The sequence below is a fragment of the Zalophus californianus genome, chromosome 3, assembly GCF_009762305.2.
Source record: "Zalophus californianus isolate mZalCal1 chromosome 3, mZalCal1.pri.v2, whole genome shotgun sequence".
Lineage (NCBI taxonomy): Eukaryota > Metazoa > Chordata > Mammalia > Carnivora > Otariidae > Zalophus > Zalophus californianus.
The window spans coordinates 119,727,888-119,741,427 of record NC_045597.1 but is presented as its reverse complement, the minus strand read 5'-3'; the positions used below and the strand labels follow the sequence as shown (position 1 = coordinate 119,741,427).

The following is a 13,540-nucleotide window of genomic DNA, read 5'->3' as shown; positions in this document are numbered from 1 at the left end:
GTTTAAGAAAAGGCAAATCTATGATCTTAGAAGTCAGATTTATGGAAGGGTAGTAGCCAGAAGGGGCATGAGGGACTTCTAGGGGCAGGAGAGGTAGGAGGCTTTGGTATGTTCTGGTGCTTGATCTGGATGCTGGTTACACAGGTGTGTTTGGGGTGTGAAAATCTATTGAGCTATATGCTTATAAACTATGCACTTTTCTGAATCATGCTGAACTTCAATAAAAAGTTAAACATTTTTTAAAAACTAAGGAAACATTTGTGGAGAGTGAGGGTGGAGAAGGTGGGTCATAGAAGATGCTAGTATATTTACAAATAAAACACAGTTTTCACACTGTGGTTCCTATTAGGCCATGTATTTGTAACTTCCCACATAACTCACCACACTCCTCTACGACTCTACTTACAGCTATGGGGAAAAAGACTGCTGTGAGCACAATGTGGTGTCGGACACAAATGAACATTTCTGGGCAACATAGCTGTTGAACCTACACTAAGAAGCCCACCAAGAGGCCCACACCTCATCGCTTTCCTTCCTTGTTTATTTCTTTGTTAATAAAATATAGCGACTCTAAACACAGGAAAGTCCAATGGAAGAAAGTAGAGCACAGCCTATGCAAAATCTCCTTAGATTGTTCTTCAGCCCATCAGCACGGGCTTCCAAGTTTTCTTGTTTTATTTGACAATGAAGAAATTATATTTTCCTTGTCAAAGGTGGAGACTCTAGATTGGTTAACTGTTAATTTGAGATGATAAATTATGTTCCCAGTTGTGTACTTTACAGATTTGACAGGGAAAAAATCTAACCTCGATATATAATTTTCCTGAAAATGTCCATTTTTCAAATACGGACTCACAGTATTCACAGAAATAAAAGTTAAGCCTGATATTACATAGACTTCCTCAAAAATAGGACCTATGAGTATGACAAATATTTGATTTTGATAATATTTCATCTGATTTATGTGTTTTATTGCTGAACACACAACCATCAAATGTCCACTAGCAGTGCAACTATCTGGCAGATATAAACATCAGTAAGAAGAAAATGTGATTTTACAATTTTGGGGTTGACTGAATATAAATTACAATAGATGCCACAGGATTTTAAGGGTAGGAGTCAGAAAGTGCATGGATGTCTGCTATACATATTATTCTCTTGAGAAGGATTTCATAATGGTCTGAAATTACAAAATAATTTTATAGGAGAACTTCTGCATTTTGGAAAGAAGGATGTGGCAAATATTATTATGGCATGTTTACTTAGCTTTCCAAACATGTGGGGAAATCTGCTATCAGACTGTAACCTATAATGATATTTCAATCAAAATGAGAATTTTATATGGCTTTACCTTCCAATATATTAAAAGTAAGGCACTTTTATTATTGCTAGAGAAAATACAATATATTAAACAGCCAAAAATGAGATTGAAATTAGTCAATATCTCCCAAGCAATTCTGAATCTGGAAAAAAAAATATACACACACACACACAAATGTATGTGTGTATGTATATATATGTATATATATATATACACATATATATGCATATATAATGTATGTGTATATATATTCTTTCTCATGTGGAAAAAATATATATACATAAGTATGTCTATATATGCATACATACATTTTATTATGTGGAAAATATATATTCTTATATCACTACATATATTTCATATATGTATATCAGCACCATTTTTCTTTTTGCTTGTATAACCAAGAAATTGAGTAAGTTTAAACTCTATTTTGTAAATGAAAGTTTAAACTTACTACATATAAAAAATGAAAAAGTAACCCTACTATAATCACACAAATTGATAAGAAGATGTTGGCCAATACATTATCAAGATGAATCAGAATTCAGTGACATTATTGTATCTTCAAAGAGATAGCTTTTAAAAAACTAATTGTCTCTTTGTAGACAGAATTTCAAAAAAGGGCATTTATTTTGGGTGTCAGAGAAGTCACTGAACTAGAGCATTTACTTGAAACTGACAATACAGAAGTCTAAAAGACTTACGGATTTTCTCTAGATTTTGGTAAGACAAGAATTTGCCTCCATAGAAGTCTACATCCCACTCAATGCCATAATGATTGCTATCTCTGTCAGTCCACTTAGCCACTTCCAGGGATAGCACTTCCACATACAGTTTATTCAATGCCTCATAAGCAGAATGACTAAATAATTATTATTTAAATCAGGACAATGTGGTGAGTGAAAGGGGATGCTATTAATAATCATGCCCAGATAACAGGCATGCACCATGACTGTCCCAAACAAACAATTATATATAGTCACCCGTCTTCAAGGCTTCCTATGTCATGGTTGAAAAATTCATTAGAAGTTTTTCATTTTGAGTTGAAATCTGTTTTTTTTTTCAATTTTAAACCAGGTGCTAATAAATGTACTGTTTTTATTCATTGATATGTAAGTTTCTCTGACAGTAGAATTTTAGAGTTAGAAAGACAGATCTGATAAGAAATCAAATCCAACCCCTTATTCAATTCTCATTAAAGCATTTCTAAAAGACAGACATCTAGCCTCTGTTTGCATATTTCCCAAGACAAGCGGCTCAATGCATTGAAAATCAATTCATTATATTTCTGGAAAGCTTCTTGATCGAGAACTTAAAATTGTCTGCTTATAATTTCTTATCTTCTGAATCTGTACAAGTGCCTAAGCTCTTCCACATAATATCCCATTTTAGTAAAAACATTGCACCATCTCTTACCTTATTTCCCAGTCAAAGTCCCCCTTCCTCCCACTGTTGTTTATATATCATAGATCGAAGACTCATTACATATAGTTACATCTAATTTGGTGTTCATTTTGATCAATTAAACAACTTATTCAGACACTTGAGAACTAAGTTCTTTAATTCTGATGGGAATCTTTTACTGAAAATATAATTAAATTTTGCTGAAATAATAGAATATCCTAAACGATTAAGTTGTACAAAATCCCTAATCAAAGTTCCCAAATTTTGTTATCTGAGATGTTGCACCAAAAATGCACAAAATTTATATACAAAGCAGTTTTAAAAAATTAAAATAATGTCATAATGGAGCTCACTTAGTAATGACAGTTCTAACAGAATAACTTTCAGTCATAAGAACACCATCACTATAACTTCATTTATCTTACTTTTAACCATATAAATTACAAAGATTTAACTGTTTAATATATTTTATCGATATTTCCATATATTTAGAATATGCCTTAAGTCAAATCGCTAATATGTACTATTTAAAATTTTCTTGCTGAATAAATAAATAAATAAGTAAAATTTACTTGCTAAGCCAAACTAACCAAAAATAAACACTGATTTGAGTTCTTCATTATTTTGTCACTTTATTTATAAAATATAGCAATCTCTTAATTTTGGCTCATGTCTCTTGCAATTAAAACATGAATTAGTACTTACTTCATTGACCATGTGTTAATGAATCCATGTGTATGTGTGCACATGGTCTAAAGCAGAGCTTTTGCATCAGGTGGCTTATAGACTGTTATCAATATGGCGGCCACCTGCTCTTCAGGCATCGGCAATCCCACATTAACAGTAACTACTTCATATTAATGCTGCTTCTGGTAAAAGCATGCAAAAAGCTTTGTCAAATAGGTATCTTAACTTTTCAGAAACTGTTTCCACTTTCCTTTGCAAAGCCCTAACCCTGTCCCCCTAATTCACCTTTCCATCCTGGCCTATAACTATTGCCCCACATTCTTCTCTACCAAAGACTTGCTGAAAAGCTCTCTTTACCCAACTACCCCACTGGATAAAGATAACTATTAACAATAGCGTTTTTATTTTCTAAATAATTTGTGTTAACATGCTAAAGGAGAGCTACTCCCAAAAAACTATAAATTATTAGGATGCTGAGGTAATCTGTCATTAGTGTTTAATATCTGGTAGGCAAGTATATGGCTAGTCTTTTTATTTGTATTGTTTTATTTTTGCAAAGGATTATTTAAAGGAGCCTCAATTGAGAAGTTTAATGTACTTTCTGTCATTATTGGATCTAGAAAAGACTATGTTTCCTAATTTTCTAAAGGTTATCTTCGACTCTGTTCACTTTCCAGAGAGCATATGTAAATAAATAACTCCAGAACTGAACTCATATTTTATTTAAAATAGCTACAAGATGATGATAACATAGACGTCCAGGCAAAGATAATCTACCAGAACACCTAATGCAGGGGACTGAGCCTGAGAGTATTTGAAATAAGAAATGTGTAATTTGTAACCATCTGACCATCAATAACTTTATGTAAATGACTACTGCTGAGTGGCAGAGTGAGCCGTTCAATTGAGTTAAGAATTAGAATTGAAACTTAATGCAATTGATTATATAAGTGTTAAGCTGTTCAATTTTAGTTATGCTAAAATTAAATAATGAAATGGGGGTACTCTGAAGATGACAAGATGAAAGTAGGTATGATAAAGCCTCTGTATGCACCTGGATCATGTTTGATCCACATTTAATGCTCTTACATCAAATAAAAACTCTTAGCCAACTCTTGACAGTAAAAATCCATGCATCTTACACGAGTGTTCTTGATCATTTACACCAATTTGAAAAATGTTGTAATTTTCTACTTTGGCTAGTTGAACAAGCCTTAAGGAAATGAAAATTAATCATGACCATCCAATCCAAGTGGGGTAGGATTTACTTATTGGAAACTTCAGAATATTGCAGAAGTTACATTTACACACACACACACACACACACACACACACACACACACAATGATTAGACTAGAGCTATACATGTTTCTTTTGAAGAAGCAGAAACTAAATGTATGAATAATTTTGGTATCTAAATTCTGGAAGGTAGTGATAATTCTGTGAATAAATCTATATTAGAACTTAAGTGATATTTATTCACTCTAGAAACTACCTAGATTCGGTAATGATAAAATCATTTGAGGGGCTAATTATCTGAGTTTCTGAGTTGTTAATCGAAGACTGAGGATACAACGATCCACCCTTACTGTTCAAATTCAATATTTTTGTAACATTCAATAAACATAATTTATACCATCTGTTTATTAGCTTAATGGACCATGAATACAATTCAAGATACTTGAAAGAATTACTATAATGGGAACTGATATAATCATTTAATAGATTTATTTAAAACTATAACTGCTGTAGCTGATTAACTAGCTATAGATGATGTAACTGTTGAAGCTAATACTTTTATTTATGTTCCATGGATAAAGATAAATAACACTTTCCATAAGGAGAGTCATCTGATTGTGGCATTCTGCTTATATTATGACCCAGAGAGATCACTGAAATCTTAAAAAAAAAAAAAAAAATCCCACGCATTTTACTAAACTCAAACTTAAATTGCTCAACAAACACTTCTGGGCACTTAAAATTTGCCAAGTTTGGGGTGGGGGTGGGGGCAGTGCTGTTTTGACAAAAAATAATCCCTTAAGCCATAAAGGCTAAACCAGCCAGATTTTATTTCAACAATTAAATTCCTTTTTAATATATCTTTTTGTATATCAATTGTTACAATATGTATAGTAGTCTGGGAGAAAACACTTGCAGTAGATATAGCATAGAGAAGATTAGTTACCAGAATACACAAATATCTATGGATATATAAAAGGGCAAAAGCTATCCAATAGTAAAATGAACAAATGATCTGAATAAAAAGAAGGAATCCAAGTAATAATAAAAAAAGATGTTCATTCCTAGTAGCAGTATGAAAAAAAACTACATATATATGTAAATCTATATGCAAATATAAATAAATATACACATACATGTGCACACACATATATATGCAAAAATAAAAAGTATCGAAAATCTAGAGTGGTGACAGCACATTGTAAGTGCTCAAGAGTTCTGGTGGGGTAATGGTGACCGTCTTTCTTTGATGGAATTTCTGAAAACATCTACCAAAATATAAATGTACATATTCTTTGATCTAATAAATCAATTTCTGTGAATATATCTGACTAATTATAACAAATATCTAGCACTAATTGAGTGTCTAATATTTGCCAAGCATTGTTGTAAGTGCTTTATATATCTTTTCTCATTTAAGTCTCAAAAAACTTTATGGGGAAGGCCCTATTATTGCAATTCCCATTTTATGGTAAGGAAGCTAAGTATAGATAGGTTAAGTAAATACAGAGGGGTTATGTGGAGCGAGGATCTAAATTAATCTAGGCAGTCTGCCAACAACTCTCTCTCTTAAGCTGCTATGTTCTTCAGAAATACCCTGTCAGATTCACAAAGATATTGTTTCAAGAATGCTTCTTAACTATTTTATAATAATAGATAACTAAAACCTGACAAATGCTTGACTTTATTGGTATAATTAAATAAGTTTTAATATATCCACGCAATATAATATTACTTAGTTGCAAAGGTGGAATGATATAATTCTATGTAAAACATTATAGGACATACTACCTAGTTAATAGAAAGGAAATTAAATAGTACCTGTTATATGATCTTATTTACTTAACATATGTATATATGTCTGTATATGTATGCCAATGCATAGGAAAAGGTTTTGAAAGACAGACACCAAATGCTTAACAGAGGGTTATTTGGTGGAAGTGGTGACTGAAACATGTATTTTGTTTGCCTCTGACAAATACAGTAAGAAAAAATTGAGCTCAATGAACTCTAAAAACAAAACCAACCAAATAAACAAAACAAAACAAAAACAAATATAGTGCCTTTATTCACAGAGTTTGGTGGAGGGAAGAAATACTCTAAAAATGCATAAATCCTACAACAGGGGAAGCCACTGGAATTCCCAGGAAACTAAAATAAACCTGGTCCATGAATGATGAATGCACACGGATAATGATGGCACTTTATGCAGAGGTAAACTCATACTTAGCTCATCAAATACTATGAAGTCATCAAATATTTTAGACATTTGCAAAAACCTAAAAGCTGGAGGAAGCATCCTAAACTGTCGACCTGACTATAGTTCCACATGGTAGGTATGTGGAAAGCTAGGGTTGAAAACCAGGGAAGAAGGGCTGGAAGGCTGGGTGAGGACCACATCACACAGGGCCGTGTTGGCCACATTCCAGATTTTTGACTTTCTGGTAAGTCCTGGTACTGTTACTTCTGGCAACAATTAAAAGATTGTTAGGTAAGTGAGAGATCAAATGAAATTTACTTTTAGGAATGTCCTCCAGAAGTATGGTAAAAGTAGGTGAAAAGTGGGCAAGCTTCGAGGCGGGAGGTGCCTCAGGATAATCAGGAGTTTTCCCGGATGAGGAATGACTGGAAGAATGAGGGTAACTGAAGGCATTTGAGAAGACCTAGCCAGTAGACTAGAAAGGAATTAGAGATTCATTTGATTTTGATGCTTCTAAGTTGAGAAGGAGAAATCAAGGAAAATGTAGGTAGTCCACATCAGTCTCTCTTTTAAATCTTGACAAAGTGCTCCCCGTGTATTAAGGGCTTATTTTCATTTTTCGTTTAAACTAATTAAATGTAGACGGTTAACTTTTTAGAGGCGAAGGCAACATCTTTTCTGTGTTTGCGTCCCCCCCTCCCTGGCATAGTACAGATCAGGATCTTAATACTTACCCAATGAAGACAGAAGCAAGGAAGTATTATCATAAATGTACAAATAAATACCCATAAAATGCCAATAAAAATCCCAATGATAAAAATTGACCTAATGTCTTAAAGAATTCAAAAGTGTTTAACTGTAGGAAGGAAAAACAGTTGTCTGTCCATTGTACCAACAACACTGAGTACAGCTCTCACCCCTTACTTGCACATTTAGCGTTTCATGGTATCGACCAGATAACTGAATTGCATGTTAATACAATATAGCATATTAAAATGGTTTAGAATTTCTTCCTCATCATATCATATTCACTCGGTGATACCATGGTTGATGCTGCTGAAAACGTGTTTATTAAATGATAAAAATACAAAATGCATAGGTGCAAATGTACTTTATGTTCAGAATTGCTGTACTCTTTTCAGATGAATTCATGTAAACCCAAACAAAAATTGATATCCCTACATTATTAAAAAAAAAAAATCTGCATGCTGCACATTTTGCAGGGAACATCAAACCTGTGCTTATAAAATCAGCCTGGAACCACATTTTTTTTTTTTTTTTTTTTTTTTTTTTTTTTAAAGATTTTATTTATTTATTAGAGAGAGAGAATGAGAGATAGAGAGCATGAGAGGGAAGAGGGTCAGAGGGAGAAGCAGACTCCCCGCCAAGCAGGGAGCCCGATGTGGGACTCGATCCCGGGACTCCAGGATCATGACCTGAGCCGAAGGCAGTCGCTTAACCAACTGAGCCACCCAGGCGCCCAAAAATAAATGGCCTTTTATTTTTTTTTTTATTTTTTAAAGATTTTTCTGGAACCACATTTTTATGACTTATAAAAGAAATTAGGCTCTACACTCAAAGGGCTGGTTATTAAATATTTTATCTTTAAAAAAAATCACCAGGCTGATAAACATTTGTATTTCATAGATAAAAATTTCAAAAGATAGAAATGAATATAGGTCTTGAACTTTAATAATGATCCAAAGATGGTGCTAACAAAGGCTGCCTTTGATGAACTGATTTTTCTAAAGTAGTTTTAAAAGGTTAGCAAATAGAGTTAACTTTCAGAATAAGTTCAAGGGTGTGTTTCTAAATGTGTGGTTTCTGTTTATCTGGAATACAGGTCATAATGCTACAGTACTGCCAAAGGAAAATAGGCTGTTTTCCCAGTTACATACAAATACCTTTAAAGTATGTTTTGGGGATCTTTAAATTCTATTTTCTATTTGTTTTTTCTGCTCAAAACAAGAGCACAAGCTGCCCATTAAGAAAAGGAAGAACAACCGGAGATTATATAAGGACAGCTGCTTCTACCCACCATGTCAATTGATACACAGTTAGAAATCCACCTCCCCCAAAAAGAAAATCAATATTTATAGAACAGCCAGCATTTCGAATATACGGTTAGTGTTATAACCACACTCCATTTTAAAGTTCTTAAACTTTTTACCTGTGACCAACAGGAAAAATTGTTGCCATTTTTAATGGGGTGCTCTGTGAAGTGGTTTCTGCTTACATCACTTCATTTCAAAGGATTTGCTAGGACAATCAGATTGCCTCAAGCTGAAACAGCCCAATTATTAGTAAAAACTGCCTCAGACTTTAAGAGCCTACAGGGCTTTAAAAATCAATGATGCTATAGTATTTGCATCCTAAAAAAGGCAGCCAAAAAGCAAACTAAACAAATGTTGAAAATGTATTCTTCGACGCTATTTCAAAGTATTTCTACTCTTCACTCATGCAGCCATTTGAGAGACATAATTAGACTCTGCCAGCTCTATCAATATGGCCAATGGCTAATGGGCATAGCCAAGACAATTAGGACATACAGTAAATATTTTCAAAAAATAAATCAGATAAAGGTAATTCACATACATAGTTATTTATACATCCCATTGTCATGAGAAAAATAAAAATCAACATGTGTAAAAGTAATCTTAAGTTTATGGGCTCTTGTATTATGCTGCTCTATTACAGAATGTTATTGTCTACCTAAATCGTGTCTGTTTGATTTTATATTAGTCCTGGAAGGTAAGATTGTATTACTGTGTGGGCCTATAATTATGGTGTAATTATCATACCCTAAGAACACGGGGTAAGCCAATGGGACCTTCTTTTCGGATGGCAAACACAGAGGAATGACATCGTGGATATATGAAGAGCATTTTTCACCTCTTTCTTATCAGAGAGTCCTTAATCAGGGGTTAGATCAGAGAAGTGGGACAAAGGCTCCCAATTTGCTGCAATTCTTGTGAGATTCCCTGGGATAGACCAGACATCCATGGAGAATTCAGTAGAAAAGAAGAAAAATAAGTGGCTTCCTTTTAAAATGCATTCATTCCTTTAGTCATTCACTGATTCTTCTAATTATTTAACACATATTTTTTTCAAGGACTGCAAAGTGACAGGAAAACTTGCTAAGCACTGTAACTATAAGTCTCTGGATGTAGAGACACGTAATAAACATAAAACAATATGGTACATAGTAATACTTTTTTTCAGGACAGAGCTGAAGCAGAAACCAAACCATAAAGTAGGTAGGTAGTATTTTATAGGGCATATTGAAAGGAAGCAAAGTTGTCAGAATTCAATTCATAGAGACTCAGTACTTAACGATGGCATTTTGAGAAGCTGCATAAGAGAAGAATAAGATTCTGTAATAGAAGCCCTGATGTAGAAAATGTGAGTCTCCTCATAAAAGATGCCCATCTTTATGCCGAAGATGTTCGGCAACATCTTCAGCAAATTCACAGATACATGGAGGTCCTTCTAGAAAGAATTACAACAATTTCCTCAGCTAGATTATTAAGGAAGTTCTAGAGAATTAAACAGAACTCAATATAAGCTCTTTAGAGTTTTTCATAAATACATGTGTGTGTTTGTGTGTTTCTATGTATATTATAGCAAAGGATGTAAGTCTAAGTGTAGATGTCCATGCATGGATGCCTCCACTATCCCCGTACACCAATTACTCTCTTTACAAACTTTTCTGTTACTCAAGGCAATGAAAAATAGAATCCCAACAATTCTAGATGATAGCAAAGAAATCCATGATTTTGATTATGAGTATCAGAAACCATCAGTAATAACTAAAATAGTTATTCACTCAAAAAACGTTCAACACCATACAAGTGCCAGATTCCTGACTTCCAATACAATCCATTTTATCCATTTTTGGGTGACCTGAAAGTTGCCCAGGGCTAGAATTGTTTTTGAAGTCCAGCTCTAGTCTCCAGTTTACTTCCTTTCCTTTTCCACTGGAAAGCAATTTATTGGTTTGTGTTTTTGGTTTTTCCTGTTTGCCCATACTACAGCAGGCAGGTCCCATGCTCAGCAATGCTGACAGTTTCTGAGACATACAGAAACATAAATGCCCCTTAGGAAGTTCTAGATATTTTCAGCATATTCCCCAATTGTCCTTTTTCTGCTTTCTAAAATACCTTTCTGGATTTAAATGAGCCCATCCTCATAAGAACAATAAGCTTCCAAATGATATTTATTGTAATGTAAAAACTACATTTTCCAGAATATACAAACAGTCCCTGCTGAGCAACATAAAGTCAATAGTTCCAGATAGCAAGCATTCCTTTTTACCCTTTAAACTCTAAAGCCTGTCATTTCATTACAGTTTGAGAAATGGTTCTACCATTTATCTGCCTTTTTCATTCAATGGGAAATTATACAAAAGACTAACATATCACTTTTTACAAATAATATTCATCATGAGTGGATATAATACACATGGTGGCAATTATTCTCAATTGCTTATATTCTTGAATATAAGTTGTATATAATCACAAATAACACATTTCTTTCTTCCATTACTCCTTTCTTCATATTTGAGCTTATATATTTCTAAAGGTAATGATTTGAAATCAGAAAGTATTGTCAAAAGAAAATGAAAAGGTTATATAAATGTCACTGCCTTGCTACGAATTTTACACGTTCTTGCCGAACTCAACTCTGTGAATATCTGGACTGGCTTTCTACTATAAAGAGAAATACATCTATGCGTGAAATAGTGTTTCTGACAATAGCTTCTTGACATAGAAGAAGCTTGAAAACGTGTGAAAACAATCCTTTGCCTAATCACACATTTACACATGCATTGCCCTCATTGTTCTTTCCTATAGTAATACTGGATCTTAATAAGAAAATTCACACTGCTTATTGCCTCTTTATCTATAAAAGAAGAGCTTTCACAGCCTCATATATACTTTCAGAAATCAGAGCACGTCAATTAGAACCCAAACTGGTAACAGTCAACAAAACTAAAAGATAGTCAACAGAATGGGAGAAAATTAACAAGTCAGGAAACAACAGATGTTGGCGAGGATGCGGAGAAAGGGGAACCCTCCTACACTGTTGGTGGGAATGCAAGCTGGTGCAGCCACTCTGGAAAACAGTATGGAGGTTCCTCAAAAAGTTGAAAACAGAGCTACCCTATGACCCAGCAATTGCACTACTGGGTATTTACCTCAAAGATACAAATGTAGGGATCCGAAGGGGCACATGCACCCCAATGTTTACAGCAGCAATGTCCACAATAGCCAAACTCTGGAAAGAGCCTAGATGCCCATCAGCAGATGAATGGATAAAGAAGATGTGGTACACACACACACACACACACACACACACACACACACACACACACACTGAAATATTATACAGCCATCAAAAAATGAAATCTTGCCATTTGCAACAACATTAATGAAACTGGAGGGTATTATGCTCAGCGAAATAAGCCAATCAGAGAAAGACAATTATCATATGATCTCACTGATATGAGGAATTTGAGAAACACGACAGGGGATCATAGCGGAAGGGAGAGAAAAATGAAACAAGATGAAACTGGAGAGGGAGACAAACCATAAGAGACTCTTAATCTCAGGAAACAAACTGAGGGTTGCTGGAGTGGTGGGGGGTGGAAGGGATGGGGTGGCTGGGTGATGGACATTGGGGAGTACCTATGGGCACCATAGGTACTATGGTGAGCGCTGTGAACTGTGTAAGACTGATGAATCACAGACCTGTACCCCTGAAACAAATAATACATTATATGTTAATAAAAAAAATTAAAAAAAATTTTTATTCTGAAAAAAAAAAGGAACCCAAACTGGTTTTTCCAAACCATGTAATAGATTTTAATGTGAAAAAGAGGAGGTTAGCATGAATTTTTGTTGCTTTTCTTGTGGGTTACATAATAATGTCATTGATGACCACATGGCCTAAATATAAATTAGCAAAATAGAACTTTAAAAATTATTGTATCAGTACAGTCGAATTCCTATTGTATTAATTTATGCTTTGGTCTCTTTGTCTAAACTTTGAGGTCTTGAGGGCCCCTGTGTCTTCTCTTTGTTTGTAGCTTCTCATAATGTCTTATCTTATTTCCTTAAAAAACAATGTAATGTCTCAGAGGTTGTTTTTTTAATAAGTAATATGTTGGAAAAATACTAGGAAATTATAAAAATGAGATCATTTATAATCACAGCACTCGGGTATGGAATTTTCTCACACATTTTTTTCTTTCTTAATTCTTTAAAACATTTTTAAAATTCTTTATTAAAATTTATTTTCCTTTTAAATTCTTTTAAAATAAATTTTTAAAAATAAGTAGTATGTTTTATTTTTTAAAAATTTAGAAAAGTATAAAAAGGAAAATAATGAAATTACTCACAGTCCCACCACCCAGTGATAGTCTACATTTACTTCTATTTCCGTATCTACTATCTGTAATTAAAGTAGGGTAATATTTTATTATCCTATATTATGCTTTTCCACATATCAATTAATGAGTAATTTGCTATGTCATTTAGTATTTTTTAAAAATATATATTTTAATATCTGCATAATTTACCATCCTATATCTTCAGGAAATTATTTAGGCAGTAGAAAACATCTCTTTAAACATTAGCAAAATTTCTTAACAACTCAGCCAGCTTTATTTGTGAAACAAGGAAATCTAGGCT

At 33.6% G+C, this 13,540-nt stretch overlaps 1 protein-coding gene and 1 long non-coding RNA gene across 3 annotated transcripts in view; one reads left to right on the top strand and one right to left on the bottom strand.

Annotated features, from left to right (window-relative positions):
* The window catches only part of GALNT13 (polypeptide N-acetylgalactosaminyltransferase 13), a 565,045-nt gene that overhangs the window by 156,897 nt on the left and 394,608 nt on the right, over positions 1-13,540 (bottom strand). The gene's annotated exons all lie outside the window — the stretch shown is intronic.
* The window catches only part of LOC113920648, a 42,364-nt gene that overhangs the window by 28,431 nt on the left and 393 nt on the right, over positions 1-13,540 (top strand). The gene's annotated exons all lie outside the window — the stretch shown is intronic.